The 17522-nt window shown below is 36.8% G+C and overlaps 1 long non-coding RNA gene across 1 annotated transcript; it reads right to left on the bottom strand.

Annotated features, from left to right (window-relative positions):
* Positions 1 to 327: 327 nt before the first annotated feature.
* LOC144767867 (uncharacterized) lies at positions 328 to 8411 on the bottom strand. Its single transcript, XR_013598366.1, has 3 exons — positions 8288 to 8411; positions 1281 to 1356; positions 328 to 375 (listed from the first exon to the last, which is right to left on the bottom strand). It is a non-coding gene; the product is annotated as an uncharacterized LOC144767867 (long non-coding RNA).
* Between the last annotated feature and the right edge of the window lie 9111 nt (positions 8412 to 17522).

Below are 17522 nucleotides of genomic sequence, written 5' to 3'. Positions count from 1 at the left end.
CGAACGAAACACAAAATGGTGGACTGCCATAACGCTGCTGGTTTGCGAACCGGGCAACTTCCCAGGAAGCGGTCCCCAAAAAAAAAAAGTTGGGAAAGTAATTCACAGACACTAAGAGTAATAGAGATGGAGTGAGTGAACAAGACTGAGGAACTATGAGAACAGAGGGACTGAGAAAAAGAGTGGAAGGAGTTGAGTAAATAGGTAATAGAGAAAGGAATGAGGAAAGTAGCAAAGGCAGGAAACTGAGGATTAAAGAAGTGAAGCAGTGGATCTAATAGTAGGTGAATGTGATAGAAATGTAACGAAAAGAGTACAACTATTTACCTTGTAATTGCTGTTAAATTAATCACATTTTATTTCTATACTTTCAATCTGTGAAAGAGAGAACCAACATTTAAAAAAAAATTAAAATATGTATTTAAAAATTACAAAAGACAAGGGAAAATATTGAAGGACAAATAGTTTTTCAACAACTTTGACACTGACAGAAGCTTCTGCTTCTCCAGGTCCTCTACACAATGCTAAAGATATACATTTTAAACTAACAGTATCTTGATGCAGATGAAGTGAGGACTATCTTAAAACATGGTGCATCTTTTGCATTGCTCTTGTTTCAGAAAAGTGTCGCTTCAGTATGCCAATAACATGTCTCCTATCCAGAGATTTGTTTGAGGTGAGGCCTACTCAGAGTTCAAGATGAGATTTACACTTGTTGAAGTGTACAGAGGAGATAATATCTGTGAAAGTCTACTAATGAAGTGAGTCATGTCCACTGCACTCTTCAACAAAGTAGAAACCTCCTATGTTTCCCTGGACAGACCTAAACTTGATCTGCACAATGTGATTCGTAATGATAGGAAACTCAAGTGATGTAATTGAAATATGTGCAATTTATTTTGCTCATTTCACAATCACATCACTTGTGTTTCCTTTGCTTAGGTATCTCATTGTGCAGATGTAGTCCAGCATATGAAAGATTACGTAGAAGTGCAGCACTGCATACAATAAATTTAACACTTACAGAAAACTCACCTTCTCCATGCCTCCTACACAGTTCTACATATACATCATAAATGCAAACAGTACAGAATTAATTATACATGTTAAATGGTTTATTTTTGCTGTTCTCAGAATGTATCAAAATTCACTAAAAACAGTGACTTGAAGGTATTCATCATGTAACAGCGGGGAAAAAAAAACACAATCAAAATGATTGTGTTTAAAAAACCCATACAACATCAGAAAATAAAATTCAGAACTCCTTAAAGTTAACTTACTTTCCATGACGTCCAAGGATGTCCTATAAACAGCTTACACTCTTTTGTGCTGTTATTACTTTCAGCCCGCCACTTTCTGAAAGAAAACCTCCATCGTTTTTAAAAACACGTTACATGCAATAAATGACTTCTTGCTCTCTACCACTATTTTCCACAAGGCCAAATCTAGTCAGAGATATTTATAACTCTTGGATTTCTTGTAAGCCAATCCCATCATTTGGCATTTCCGCAACTTTCAGAATTAAAATGTTGAAGATCATTTTCACAATCCTGGAATAATAATATCTTCCCCTTCTTGGTCAGTCATGTTCTACATTTCCTATGACACTGATACTGCTTAATATGAAGCAGACTTACACTACCTCTATGAGTACTACAATTATTTAATTCTCTACATCACTTTTAATCACAAAGCAATGTAAAACAGTAGACAGCATTGCAGACTTACATTCCCTCTACTCCATGTTTTGATTGGCTGCTTCAATTAGCTTATGAAAAGAAACAATTTTTCTGAACTCATTTAAAGTGCACATACATCTCCATAATGTCCAATCCTTTGATTAGAAGTTATGTCTCTGAACTACACTTATCCTCAAGGCCAAATTGTGTAGGAGCCATTAGAACTTCTTGAAATTCCACAGATCATATCCCGAGATTATTTTCCTAAAATTTTGGTTTTAAAAACACCAGGTAAGAGTTTTTAAGGTCATACGGCAATTTTTTTTTGAAAATTAAAACAGAATCATTGCAGAATGACCAGCCATTTCTAGACTTTAAATAAGCTGTGTAATGTCCTGATGATATTGAAGGGCCGTCATGATATATAATTGCTGTAGTTACAAAAGTCCTTCCTGATATTGACAACTGCGAAGCTACAAATTTTTTTATTAAAGTTGTCAATTTTGTTCCATCAGGCCTACATCGTTGGAACATTAAAATGACGTACTGGCCATATTTTCGTATAAATAATGTGGACATCATTTCAGATTTACATTGGCTACACTCCATGCTGTGATTAGCAGCTTTTACTAGCTTATTAAAGGAGACTGATTTACTGTCTGGCAAAGTTAAATATATAAATCTTTCTGAGTCTACACTAGTAGTACTTGATACCATACAGTTCTCGCAGTCATGCTGCCATTGATAAGAAAGCCCAAACAGCTGATCTACATCTACACCTTCAGCATGTAATACATCAAGCATATACATTAAAAACTCCTGACAATCTTGCTGAATATTTTGAGAGAATTGTGTTTGCCCTGAACATCTGTCTAACAGGTTTCGAATTTCAGACACACTTTCTATTTTTGTTCTATCTGTGCTACATTTCTCTAACACAGAATTCAACAAACTGCAAAATCTTTGATCAGAATTGACCACAATCTCTTCTTTTACATTTTTTAGAGAAAACAAAACATTCATTACTACATTAGCATAGCAGTTGACACCAGAACTGTTTTCAAACTGAAAACCAACAACATCTTCAACAGAATCCTCTTTGTTTCTGCTTGTAATTTTAGGTTCATTCACTTTTTGTCTTTTTGCTACAACCTCCCCAGTATTGTTCTCATTTCTTCGTTTCCGGCCTACCAGACGTTTCTCAAACAAAGGAAACTGAGGCAAATGTGGCGCATACTCTCTTCTTAACCTATTGTATTCCTTAACACAATCTAGATCTGCACAAATGTTTCTGACATCACACTCAATCAAGTACAATCCCGATAAAGTTCTAACTCGTGACAATGCCACATATGCCATACCCTCCTTGAACACAGAACTGCCAATATTCACCAATGCAGTGTCTACACTTAAACCTTGCGATTTATGAATTGTCACCGCATATGCCAAGCAAACAGGGAACTGCTTACGGCGAACATATAAGTCTTTTACAAGCAAAAATCTAGCAGAACAACGAGCAATTAGCTGTACTTCCTCAATGCCATCAAATTTAATTTTTAAAAATTCAATTCCATCTCTATTTCTGTATTTCACAAAATCAACAACATTACCCATTGATCCATTTACCAGACCTCTTTCAACATGTAAATTCCTTCTTAAAATTATACGGCAGTTCAAGCACACATTCAGAGTCTTTTCAAAACCTGCAGTTTTAGATATAGTCTTCTCTAATGAATCCAATTTTGATTTCAGATTCTCAGACAAAATAATTGTTGATCCCATATGCTGTACTCTATCAATAGCTTCCACTTTCACAATCTCTTGCTTTTCTAAATGCAACATTTTGTTGTTAAATTTGGCACATTCTGCAAGAGTTGGCATCAAACATATTCCAGATTTCTTATCAGTAATTTTCTGAAAAATATTCTCAGGCACAACATCTTGTTCTGGATATAAATTTGACAGTAATCGTGCATGTAAAGCTTCTTTTCCATGCTCGGTCACTTTTCCAATTCTAACATCTTGTAGAATAGTCTTGTAAACTTCATCCTTTGCCTGACGCATATTTTCATGCAGTTCAGCATAATTGAAGTTTAACCATATATTGACGTTGCCAATGCTGCCTAGGCACTTCCTGGTATCTTCATGCGTGAGCATTTTGAACACAGGTTGCCCTTTCACTGGTGTCAGCTGCAGAAGATCTCCGAAAACAATGATGTGTTTGCCACCAAATAACACATCATACTCTGTTTTGAGAACTTCTTGCATCCTCAAATGCACAAAGGCAAGCATGACATTGGAAACCATGCTTACTTCGTCAATGATAAGAAGTTTCATTTTCCTCAAGATTCTTGAAACTTCAAAACAAGCATCTCCAGATAGCTTGTGATATTCTAATTTGTTGTCATGCTCCACTGGCAGCATCAGTAAACGATGTAAAGTAATCCCTTTAATATTATGTGCTGCCAGTCCAGTTGGAGCAGTGACAACACAAGACAGCGATGACTCTGTCCTTTCCTGCAAATAGCATGAAATTGCTTTAATGAGGAAACTTTTTCCAGTTCCCGCTTCTCCACTCACGTACAGTCGGACAGGCTTCAACGACGTACATGAGCACTCTTTCTTATCATGACTTAATCCATGATCAATTTGCATGGTAACTTCGTCATATATTTTCCTCTGCTCAACGTTGAGTTGCCTTTCCAACTCTTCTAAGTTAACCACATCCTCTTGAGCATGTGCCATGGCTCTTTCCACCTCATTCATAGCAGTGGCAGCTTCATTTTCAATAAGAGGTCCTCCTAGTGGATCCTGACTCAATGAAGCAGAACTCTGACTGTCCTGAGAACTGTCTCTGGCAATCTCGGCTGCAATTGTTGCTTCCTGCTCAATTTCCGCATTCAACATTTCTACATATTTGGGAAAAGCAGGACATTCTATGGTCTCCTTGGCGGCATTGAAAGAGTCTTCATAACAGAGGAAATCTCCAAGCAGTTCCTCTTCTGCACGCCAAGGCTTGAAAAGTTGCAAAAGTGCTAAATAGAAAAACTCCTTTTTTTCAGGAGATTCGCCACTCAATTTTCGATGGTTTATCAAGTGGCATTTTCTTTGCTTCACCAGACATCCCTCACTTCCTATTACAGCATACACTCCTTTCTCAGTATCTTCTTTGATGTTCCTCTTGAACATGTAATTTTGCAGAACCTCATACAGACAAACATTCTCGAGGTGACTGCTTCGATTTGGATAATATGTATCCAACATGTTGGTCTTCAAAATGTCGGTACTGTTTGGCTCCTTTTCCGCCAAATACTCAATTTCCCGCACAGGTTTGAGAACTCGATTACGCGTTGCAGCAAGACCAAGACTCGCCCAAACGATACTCCTGGACTTGGCATAGAGACTTGCTGAAGACAACCGGTCAGAACATTCGTACGCTCCGATTTCTCGATGCGACAACATCTTCAGACTGAAACTGTACAACTTCTTGCTGAGGCTCTTTTCATGGGAAATGTCCTCCCACATATCCTTCAATTCTGTCTTCTCTTTTTTGGTGATGTAAGACGTCACATACCGAGCCACAGCCATACAGTTATCAGCCACAAACTGTATATCCATGTTAGCATTCCACATGGACAAAATCACCGGGTTGTAGTCGTTGATGTACTTGGACTCTTCGTTCCTCTTCAAATTGTAAGTGTTTTTAGGTGATTTCTTCATGACATTGTGTCGCAGCGAAGACATCAAACTGTTTACTCTTCCTTTAGAAATCACCGGTCGTGGATAGCCGAAACGACATTTAGTGTAGAACTTGTCCTTGTTTCGGAATTTACGACGGCAGTACTTTCCACATCGATGGCTTTGGAAACGCAGAACTTTTTCTCTTAGGCTTTTCTTCTCCTTTGCGTTTGGAACAACACACGTAGAATACTGTTGGATGAAACTCATCACTGAGTCATCTGGATCCGTTCCAAATTTAGGTGCATCCTTGATCCACAGCAACATATGTATATGAGGAGCACCTCTTGCTTGGTACTCCTTTCTCCAGAAGAAATCCAACACCTCTCCAAGAGGTGGATTCTTCTTATTCATGATGAAAGACATCATAGCTTCAAATCTATGATTGAAGTACCTACATACATTGACTGGATCCAAAGAGCACAGTTCTCCGGGTGTCTTGAATTCGATGTTTTCTACGTTAGCATTTGCCTCTCGTAGAAATTCAAGTAAGTCTTCCCAGCCATACTCGGCACAGCTCAGAGTGAGGAACCATGTGGGAGTACCTAAGTTCCTCAGCATACATTTTAAATCACCATGACGACGGTACCAGTACTCATTAGTACCACGCTGACACGCCATGAGATTAATCAGGTGAGAATCCAAAATACTATCTTGGACATTCACTTTATCCATAAAATCACTTGCCGAGATGTTTTGCATGTGTATACCACTTTTCAAGATGTGGTTCACTGCATATGACAGTCCAGACAGATCGCTTTCAAACAGGAGATGAAACAAATATGGAATGCATTGTCGAAACCTAGCATCTCCTGCATACAATCGCAAAGTCCGGTATTCAGAAGCAGGAATTTGATGAGGTCGCTCATCATATCTTCCTCCCTGACCTGTTGGAAAAAGCTGTGGGAAACACCGAGCTTCCAAACTTTGCTCCCAAACACTAATGGGACTCCCTTTGGCTTGTTTCATTTGAAACAACTCAATAGCATTCCCCATGACTTCCTTTGAATGCAAAGGATGAACACTATAATGTTCATATATTTCCTCACTAGTAGAGAGTTCTACTTTCTCAATTTGACCAGCACACAAATCGCTATCCTCTTCCTCACTTACTTCCTCTTCTTCAACATATACATTCTTATAGTATTTATTATTTTTTTTCAAATACAATGTTGCCTTTTTAACTTTCCTAACATCTACTAAATCTTGCCATATTTTCTTATTCTTTGTCGGAACCCCATTAACTAAGATAACCAGAGGTTCCTCTTCCACTTTTTCTACTCCAATTGTGTTAATGTTTTTCTTCAAATCTAGAGGCAAATAAACAACTCTTCCCTTTAATCCTCTCTGTAAATCTGATGGAGGCAATTTCCCTGTCTTTGGCTCCATTCTTACAATAGCCTGAAAGGGATGGATACTTTGAATCAAAATAGATTCATAAGTATTTAAGTCCTTCAATTCAGAAGGAATCTCAACCAATTCCAGATTATTATGAACTGCTCTAGCAGGCATCTGGTTTTGTTTTAATTTGTTACAACAATAAGTACACACACGTTGATCCAATCCCAAATCAAAACAATTTTCTACCATCAAGTATGTTGCAAAATCCTTCCATTCACTATTATTTTCCCTTTCACTTTTTGCATATAAATCCACTAACTTAGTCTGATTCTTATAATAAGTGCGTCGACAACACACACAAGTGAAATTAGGCCTCTCACTTGATTTCATGTCAAACGTCGCAATTTCCCTCTGGAAATTATCTGTACTGGAAACATGTACAGTATCTTCCAAATGACCCTCTATTTCTTGCTCAATTTCAACATTCTCCTCTTTACTTCCAAAGTAACAAAACTCAATTTCTTCACATATATTCCTCACATCTATTTCAGAACCATGCAGAAGAGCAGCACATAATTGTTTCAGCATAATTGCTGGACTCTTAGCATAATACAACAGTCTAACTAACTTCCTCACTTTGTTATGATGCACTGCTAGCATCCTGAAATGATGAAAAACACTCTGGCATACTCTCCTGGAAAGACAAGCCAGTGAATGACCATGCAAACCTGTCACTTCTCTCACTCTGCAAGGATCTAATTCTTGCAACAACCTCATTTTCTGCTTCAAACTTTTCTTGTTAAATGACCGTACAAAATCACAAAGCAAATTGATAGAATCCTGTCGCACACTGCAAATACTACTACACTTCCAGGTGTACACAGGACCCTTAGCACGTCTTCCTAAAACCTCATTACCTAACAACTCTTCTGCCTCTGTTGTCACAAGTTTTTCTTTTTCAACTGGACAACCATCTTTCACTTCATAAGCACGACCACTGATGTCAACTGCATGCACCAAATCATTATCCTGGAAATAACTCTCTTCATTAAAAAATGCCTCACAGCTTGAACTATGTATCCATTCTCCAGAAAAAACTTCACAAAAATTACTACGATTAACTATTCTCTTCCATCTACTATTTCTTTTGAAATCAAAAATTGCCTTGTTTAGCTTCGTAATTCTATTGATTATCAAAATAAATAACTTACGTTTAATTTCAAAAGCCTGATCAATAACTTTCTCAACTTTTTTTTTTCTCCTATAAAAAACTAATTTCTGTTGACCTTTCTTAATATTTTTTAACAAATTGCCAATTATCCTGTTACGGAACATTCGTTTACGAATCTCCGTAAACTGTTGTTTCCTTCTACTATCATGCACAGATTTATCTCTTGCTCTAGCAGTAACATTTTCATTTGTCCTTTTCTTTCCATTTGATTTACTTGTGTTGTTATGGATTGAAACATTTTCTGTACTAATATTTTTTTTATTTGAAATATTTTTTATGAAATATTTAGAGCTCTTACCCGGTGCTTTCTTCATCGCTTGAGAAATCTTTTTGTTAGAGGACTGCTGCATTTTTTTTTTCTCCTGCTGTCTTTGACGTTTTGCAGCCTTCATCTCTCTTATTTTTGTAGGCATAGTTGAATCTGAGGAAAAATATAATAAAAATGTTAATAAAAAAATATTATCAAACAGTAAATCAGTAATAGTGATCAAAAACATAACACACTACTTGACATTTTAAATAGAAGATTTTTTAGTCCTTGCAAATTTACAATACAGAAGTAGCAGAAAAGAAATGAGATTTATATTTATGTTACCTATGCTATTTTATATGTGAATCTGATCTAATTTTATGAGCATATTTTAATATTTTATTGAAGACACTACACATAACCTGTTTTTGAAGGTGTCTTTATTTTTAAATTAAACGGTTTACCTTTTTACTTTTTATTCATTATAAATTTTAAAAATAAATGTTTATAATTCCAAAGGCTCAAGCAGGTCATCTTCCCATCCTATATCATATAATTCGGACAAATCTGCATCCTCATCACGCTCTTCTTCATCCTCAGGATTTAAATCATCCAATGGATCAACATCCACTGATGTTTCAATTACAAGTTCAATGATGAGGTCAAAATCAACTGATTGCAGATTGTCGCTCATGTTGAGGTTGTCTTTATCTTTAAAGAAAGACAACAACAATGAGATGTTGCAGAGTAAGAGACAAATCTCACAGATTATAATAGTAAAATTATTTAACAAGAGTAACATTTTGCAGCTATTATTTAGCCATGTCCAGCGATGCTGAGCAGGTGAAGCCTATGTCTAATTTTTCACTGGACAGGACTCATCTGTTCTTAACCTTGGATAAGCCTCAACGACTCTGTGTCCCCTGCACATACTCAAATGTTAAAGTGCAGATTTATATTAAATGGCACATCCCCAGGCATGCACCAGTTAATGTGCACCACTGCTTTACCACCCATGGTGTGCCGCATTTACAATCAGATAGGAGAAAGCTGCTTCAAAACCCTGCACCTGCTTGAAGCTGGCATAGGTCTTGACGCAGCATTGTATAGATGGGGCACCCCTGATCCTTGCTGGAGCTGCATCGCACTTACGATACAACTCCAGCAATGCGCCACCTTTACAGCACAGATGCGTCACACATCTGTGCCTTTTTTGCCCCATGCTGCGCCGCATTGTAAATGCAGCACACCATGGGTGGCGGAACAGTGGCGCAGGATGACTGTCACATCCCTGGGGATGCGCCACTCATCATAAATCTATCCCTAAGCTTCTTATCTTGTTACAGATGAACTGCCATATGTATCATCAAAATATTTTACATATTATAAATAGCAAATTTTAAGGAATAAATAGCGATTCTTTACTATTCCTAATTTGCAATGAGCAAATTGCTAATTGCAAATTACCCATTCATTTCCATAGGCTAGGAGGCTCATAGGAATTAATGTTGCAAGTTGTGATTAGCAATTAGCTCATCACAAAATAGGATTTTTTTCAAGCGTGCAGGGGTATCTCAAGAACAACCTGCTGCACCCCTGAAAAAGAAATTTGGGAGCACATGGCACACCTACATGCCCTAATGGCATGTATGGGCGTCATATGGGACCTTTTTTTTTTTAAAAAAAAAATTCTTTTTGAAAAGAATTCGCAAATTACCACAAACTACAAGTTGGTGGTAGTTTCCAAATCCTTAATATCATTTTTTACATATTTTTTTTTTATACATTGCATTTAAGGAATCACAATTTTTGAATTATTGACATTTTAAGTAATTTCCACATGTGCACTGTTTTCTAAATATAATTTGAAAATCGTTTTTGGGGAAAAGTAATGGTTTGCAAATTTATGACAAGGACATAATGGTGTATGCTTCTCTATAAGGCATTTCAGTATCTCTAATGTCATTTTTCCCATATTACATTATAAGACCTTTCCCCATGAAGCACATTCCTTGTAAATATGCTCCCACCAGTGCATTGCAAATTTAGATTTTGACTGTTTCAGACACATAGCCATGTTGAAAGTGACCCAAAAAAATTGCAAACGTTTAAAAAAAACACATTCATGTGTCTTAATGACATTTTAATTCATTTCCCCATGGACAATGTTTTCTAAGTGGCACAAAAGAGGTATACACCTATCATAAATCTGTCCCTAGAATTATAAATGATTAAATCAGGATGACAATAAGATGTGGCCTATCCAGAGGTTTGTTTAAGGTGAGGCCTACTCAGGATTGCAGATTAAAGTTATGCTTGATGAAGAATACAGAGGAGATAATTTATTGTAAAGGCCTACCAATGAAGTAAGTGATTTCTACTTCATTGCACCAGTCATCATAAATGTATCCATAAGCTTCTTATCTTGTTAGACATCAACCGCCATATGTATCATATAACTATTTTGCATTTCCAAAAAAGCGAATTTTAAGGAATAAATAGCGATTCTTTACCATTCCAAATTTGCGATGAGAAAATTGCTAATTGCAAATTACCCATTCATTTCCATGGGCTAGGAGGCTCATATAAATGAAGGTGCAATTTGCGATTAACAATTTGCTCATCACAAATTAGGAATTTATTCCAAAAGTGCAGGGGTGTCTCAAGAGCACCCTGCTGCAACCCTGAGAAAGAAATTTGGGGGCATATGGCGAACATAAATTTTAACAACATTCCTTTACCTCAAAAACGATTTTCAAATCATAACTTCAAAACACTACACATGGGAAAATTACTTAAATTGTCCTTAAGACACATAAAAGCGTATTTTGATTGGCTTTCCTGCATGGTAGGGTCACTTTAAACATGGCTATGTAACATAAACATTCAAAATCAAAATTTTCAATGTACAGGTGGGAGCATATTTACAAGCAATTTGCGCCACAAAGAAAGGTCTGACATTAAAATGGGAAAAATAACATCAGGGACAGTCAATTGCCTTATAAAGAACCATACACCATTATGTCCTTCTCTTGAATTTAAAAACAATTCCTTTTTCCCAAAAACGATTTTCAGATCATAATTTCAAAAAACTGCACATGAGAAAATGACTTAAAATGTCATTGAAACACATGAAAGCGTTTTTTTATTGGCTTTCCTGCATGGTTGGTTCACTTTTATCATGGCTATGTAACACAAACATTGATAATTAAAATTTTCATGCACATGTAAGAGCATATTTACAAGCAATTTGCGCCACAGAGAAAGGTCTTACACTAAAATGAGAAAAATAACATCAAGGACAGTCAATTGCCTTATAAATAACCATACACCATTATTTCCTTGTCATGATTTTAAAAACAATTCCTTTTCCACAAAAACGATTTTCAAATCATAATTTCTAAACACTGCACATCAGAAAATGACTTAAAATGTCATTAAAATACATGAAATCATTTTTTGATTGACTTTCCAGCATGGTTGAGTCACTTTTAACATGGCTATATAACAGAAACATTCAAAATCAAAAATTTCCATGCACATGTGAGAGCATATTTACTAGCAAATTGCGCCACATAAATCATAATTTTCTCCTTAAAGCACACTATTCTCTATCTAAAGTAAAGAAATATTTTCTCACCTTAGCAAATACTTTGAGTTTGAAAACAGTCTCAGAAACACACCAATTTGTCTTCAGCAGAGCAAAAGGTATGCACTCCAGAGTCTGCAGCTATCAAAAGCACAGAAATGGTGTAATTCTTCACACATATTTCTCATGTCACCCAATCAAAACTCTTCCCTCACTTTTTTTCAAATGAAAACCCTTCCCCCTCTGCCCTTTCTGCCTATTTTCCATAGCAACCACCTCTTGGAGAAACTCTGGTGTTTGCAAATTCACACAACAATGTTGCAATTGAACTCTGAACTCTCAGTGCACCTGCATATCCAGTGCTTTCTTTCATTTAATGATTTTTTATTGACCACTCAAAATACATCTTTCAAAGAACACATCTCTACACCCTAACTTTCTGTTTTCATCAATCAAAATCCACCAATCACTGTTACTACTTCATGAACACAGAAACTCCACAGTTTTTTTCATTTCAAACTCACATTTTTTCAACTGCCATTTCATTGCCACACTTCATCTGACTGCAGGAGAACCTTCTCTCACCATGTTTTCTGTCTGGATTGTTGGTCATAGTTATATTCACTGGGCTCAAAGGTACGTTGAAAGCAGAAATTTACCTAACCTCAATTTACAAGATGTGGAAATTAAGTGGTTTGGCCAGAGAGGATTAAAATGTCACCAATTGATACCATTGGTGAAAACCTTTATGCATTTGCCAAAACCTGACCTGTTAATTGTGCACTGTGGAGGTAATGACTTGGGCACTTTGACTGGTGTAGGTCTGGAAATGCTTTTAAAGGACACCTTTGAGCAATTAATGGCACTTTTTCCTCAGACTGCCTTGGTATATTCAAATATATGCCAAAGACAGAAATGGAGGTGGTCAAACCAATTTTGTCCACAAATTGAGAAGTCGAGGAAGCATGTAAACAAATCTGTTTCAGCTTACATGAGAGACCATGGAATGGGCTCCCTGTACAACAATAACTTGCGTTACTACATGCAAGATATCTACAGAGGAGATGGAGTTCACTTCTCAGATGAGGGCAACAGAGTTTTCACTCTGAATTTAAGAATGTGCATTGGTACCTACTTATAAGTACCTAAATGTACCATAAACCCAAAAGCTCTTCTCAGAGCTACCCTACATCTAATCACTCACAATTATTTTTTTACTCTAACTATTTTCACTAATTTTCAACAAAATACGCTCCCTGGTGCGCTACCCGGTACGCGTACCGGGAGCTAACCTCGCGAAATTTTTAAAAAAAATGTTTTTTTTTCCGCACATATGGGCCTCCTCAGCCACCCTCACAAAACCTAGGGGGTCAAGATAAGTCTACCGTGCCCCCTTCTACCCATTCTGAACATTATTTGCCCTCCATCTTGTATCATAATTCGACCGAAACACAAAATGGTGGACTCCCGGAACGCTTAAGGTCCGCGAACCGAGGCGCTCAACGGTTCGCGTACCGGGTCGCTTCCTGGGAAGCACACCATCAAAAAAGGTGGGAAAGTAGTTCACAGAAAAGCCACTGGAGACAATTTCACCAAATATAGAATAGCTCATACTACATACCAATCCCTACCATTTTCACAAATTTGATTGGAATTCCATTTAGCCATTTAGCCTGTAGTCCTCTCTAAATACCGTGAGGTAAATTACTTCACAAAACACATCTGAAGTGTTGGAATTGACAACCAATTAAAATGTTACTTTCATTTTCTACTTTTTTTACATGATATTTGATTGGTTATGTACCCGAATATATATAAAGGAAGAGAAGGAAACACAGCCATTTTGACTACTACTTCCTGGTGTACATTTCATTTGGATTTTCATTAATAACTTCAACTTCTTTTTAAAGGTAAGTTGTTATTTTTAAAACTGAAGTATATTGTGCACTTTAAGTTAATATGGCAAACTTTTTCTGTTAGTTATATACTATCCCTCTGTAGTACTTATAAATTTAGATACACTTTTTTATATTCCTACTTCCACTCTGATACTATACACTGCCCAAAGATAAATTCTCTGATAAAAACTGCCTATCTAAAATTAATCCCAACAGTGCCCTACCTCTACTAATATATATTTTTTTTATGCAAATTTCAGGAAAAATGGAAAGTGAACAAAACATTTCATTTGAAATTGTCCTTCCAGAGTCCAACACAGAAATCATTGATCCAAATGAGATTGAATTTATGGATGAAACATGGGACCAAGAACTACTGCAATGTGTGCAAGCAGTAGATAACCTCCTTGCAAATGAGGACATTTTACAACCTCAGAGACTACAATCTATATTCCATGATTATGAAATTTCTGACAATGAAATGTTAGAAAGTTTAATAAATTATGAAACACAATAAAAAAAGTTTAAAAAAAAAAAAAAATAATCAACAAAACCAACAATCAATTAACATACAGCATTTGAAAAGTCTATCATTCATTTTTTATTGTGATACGCTCCCCAGTACGCTTCCCGGTTCGCGTACCGGGCGCTAACCACGAAAAAAAACAAAAAAAAATTTTTTTTTTTTTTGCTTAGCGGGGCCCCTTTAAAGCCTCCACATCAAACCTAGGGGGTCAGGGAGTATCTACTATGCCCCCTTAAGGTCATTTGCCCCTTCGCTTTTGACCTCCTCTTGTCTCTCGATCCTACCGAGAGACAAGATGGCGGCCGCTCCGGACTGTTTAGAATGTTGACAGACACCGGAGAGCCAATCAACTTCGCTACGCGAAGTTCCGTTACGCGTCAAGTACGCGTACCGGGGCGCTGCCTGGTCCGCGCTTACAGATATATATCTTTTTTTGAACGTTAATTTCTCAAAATCCACTGAAGCACATATATTGAGACCTAGAAAAGGCACATCGGGCTACCAGTCCCTACAATTTTGCCAAGTTTCGTGCAAATCCATTCAGCCGTTCGGGCTAAAAGTGAGGCTAACCGCCCTATGGAAAACTCAATGTTAAAAACACGTTTTGGGACCCCCCTTTTTTCTCGGCCCCCCCTGGACCAACTCCCCCCAAATTTCCAGTGGCTGCTCAGAAACAAAATGTTCCATTTTCCAGAAAATTTCAGCCAATTCCGTCCACAAACGCCAAAGTTATTAGACATAGAATTTTCAAAAAACCCATAGAGAAAAAATCCTAACTATATATACCTACTGGCGACCGCCAGTAGGTAATATATATATATATATATATATTTTGATATATATTTTGATATATATCTATATCGATGTATATATATATATATAATTTTAAAATAAAATATCTATATAAATATCTATATATCTATATATATATATATATCTATATCTATCTATATATATATATATATATATATATATATATTACCTACTGGCGGTCGCCAGTAGGTATATATAGTTAGGATTTTTTCTCTATGGGTTTTTTGAAAATTCTATGTCTAATAACTTTGGCGTTTGTGGACGGAATCGGCAGAAATTTTCAGGAAAATGGCACATTTTGTTTCTGAGCAGCCCTTGAAAATTTGGGGGGGGTTCGTCCAGTGGGGGCCGAGAAAAAAGGGGGGTCCCAAAACGTGTTTTTAACATTGAGTTTTCCATAGGGCGGTTGGCCTCACTTTTAGCCCGAACGGCTGAATGGATTTGCACGAAACTTGGCAAAATTGTAGGGACTGGTAGCCCGATGTGCCTTTTGTAGGTCTCAATATATGTGCTCCAGTGGATTTTGAGAAATTAACGTTTAAAAAAAGATATATATCTGTAACAGCGGACCGGTTAGCACTCTGGTTCGCTGACTTTTCGCGCAACGGAGCTTTGTGAAGCGAAGCTGATTGGTTCTCCGGCGTCTGTCAACATTCCAAACAGTCCGTAGCGGCCGCCATCTTGTCTCTCGGTAGGATCGAGAGACAAGAGGAGGTGAAAACAAAGGGGGAAATAACTATAAGGGGGCATAGTAGATCCTCGCTGACCCCCTAGGTTTGATGTGGAGGTTTTAAAAGGGCCCCGCGGGGCAAAAAAAAAACAAAATAATAATAATCGAACGGCTGAATGGATTTGCACGAAACTTGGCAAAATATTAGGGACTGGTAGCCCGATGTGCCTTTGCTAGGTCTCAATATATGTGCTCCAGTGGATTTTGAGAAATTAACGTTGAAAAAAAGATATATATCTGTAACAGCGCTCCGCTTCGCGTACTTTTCGCGTTACGGAGCTTTGCGAAGCTGATTGGTTCTCCGGCGTCTGTCAACATTCCAAACAGTCCGTAGCGGCCGCCATCTTGTCCCTCGGTAGGATTGAGAGACAAGAGGAGGCCAAAGCGAAGGGGGAAATGACCATAAGGGGGCATAGTAGATCCTTCCTGACCTCTTAGGTTTGATGTACCATTTTGCCAAGTTTGGTGTAATTCCGTTCAGCCATTCAGGCTGTAGACGTATGTAAATGTCCTATGGAAAATTGCATGGGGAAAACACATTTGAAAGTGTTGAAATTTAGAACCAATTAAAATGTTACTTTGGTTTTGTATTTGTGTGTGATGAAAGTTAATTGGTTATGTATATATGTCAAATGAGAGGAAACCACAGCCATTTTGTGATACTACTGTCTGAGGTACATTTGTGAGGAATTTTTGGTGGTGAATTTCTGGTGTTTGATTTACACAGTACTAACACTTCTGCTACTTTTAAAAAGGTGAGTTGTTAATTTGTAAGGGGAACTATGTTGTACACTTGAAGATAATTTGAAAAATGTTTTCTGTTATTTATTTGCAGTCCTTCTGTTATACTAAATACTTGATGAAGTTAGTTTTATATTATGTATTACTAAAAACGATAAATGAAAGTGATTATTTTTTTCTGCAATTTACAGCAAGCAATTTCAAAATAAAATGGCTCACAATGAAGAGACCGTGGCAATTTCTTTTGAATTGTCCACTACATTGATTGAAATTGAGAGCACCAATAATGAAATATTGTCACAAGGAGGACATGACTTGTATGATTCCATTAGATTGATTGAAATGGACAGCACCAAGAATGAAATATTGTCACAAGGAGATGACTTGAATGATTCCACTACATTGATTGAAATTGAGAGCACCAATAATGAAATATTGTCACAAGGAGGAGATGGCTTGTATGATTCCATTAGATTGATTGAAATGGACAGCACCAATAATGAAATATTGTCACAAGGAGGAGATGACTTGAATGATTCCACTACATTGATTGAAATTGAGAGCACCAATAATGAAATATTGTCACAAGGAGATGACTTGAATGATTCCACTACATTGATTGAAATGGACAGCACCAATAATGAAATATTGTCAGAAGGAGGAGATGACTTGAATGATTTTTTTGATCAATCTCTTGATGGCGAATTTATCGAGTGTTTGGAGACCATAGAGTTACAAGAATCATCATTGCAGACTTTTAATGAGGAGATTCCAGATGAGATGATTGAAGAGGAAATTACTGATGAGGACATGTTACTAGTTGTTTCAAATTTAGAAAATTCTGAAGAATAAATTTATATTTAGAAATCAAAAATTGTTTGAGACATTATTTATTTTTATTTTTAATTTATGAGGTTGTAGCGAAGTGATTGTAGTATAAAATGAGACTTATAGTATAGAGTGCAACATTTTTATGTTACATGGTA

Source organism: Lissotriton helveticus, chromosome 7, assembly GCF_964261635.1.
Source record: "Lissotriton helveticus chromosome 7, aLisHel1.1, whole genome shotgun sequence".
Taxonomy (NCBI): Eukaryota; Metazoa; Chordata; class Amphibia; order Caudata; family Salamandridae; genus Lissotriton; species Lissotriton helveticus.
This window is presented reverse-complemented; position numbering and strand designations above follow the sequence as displayed.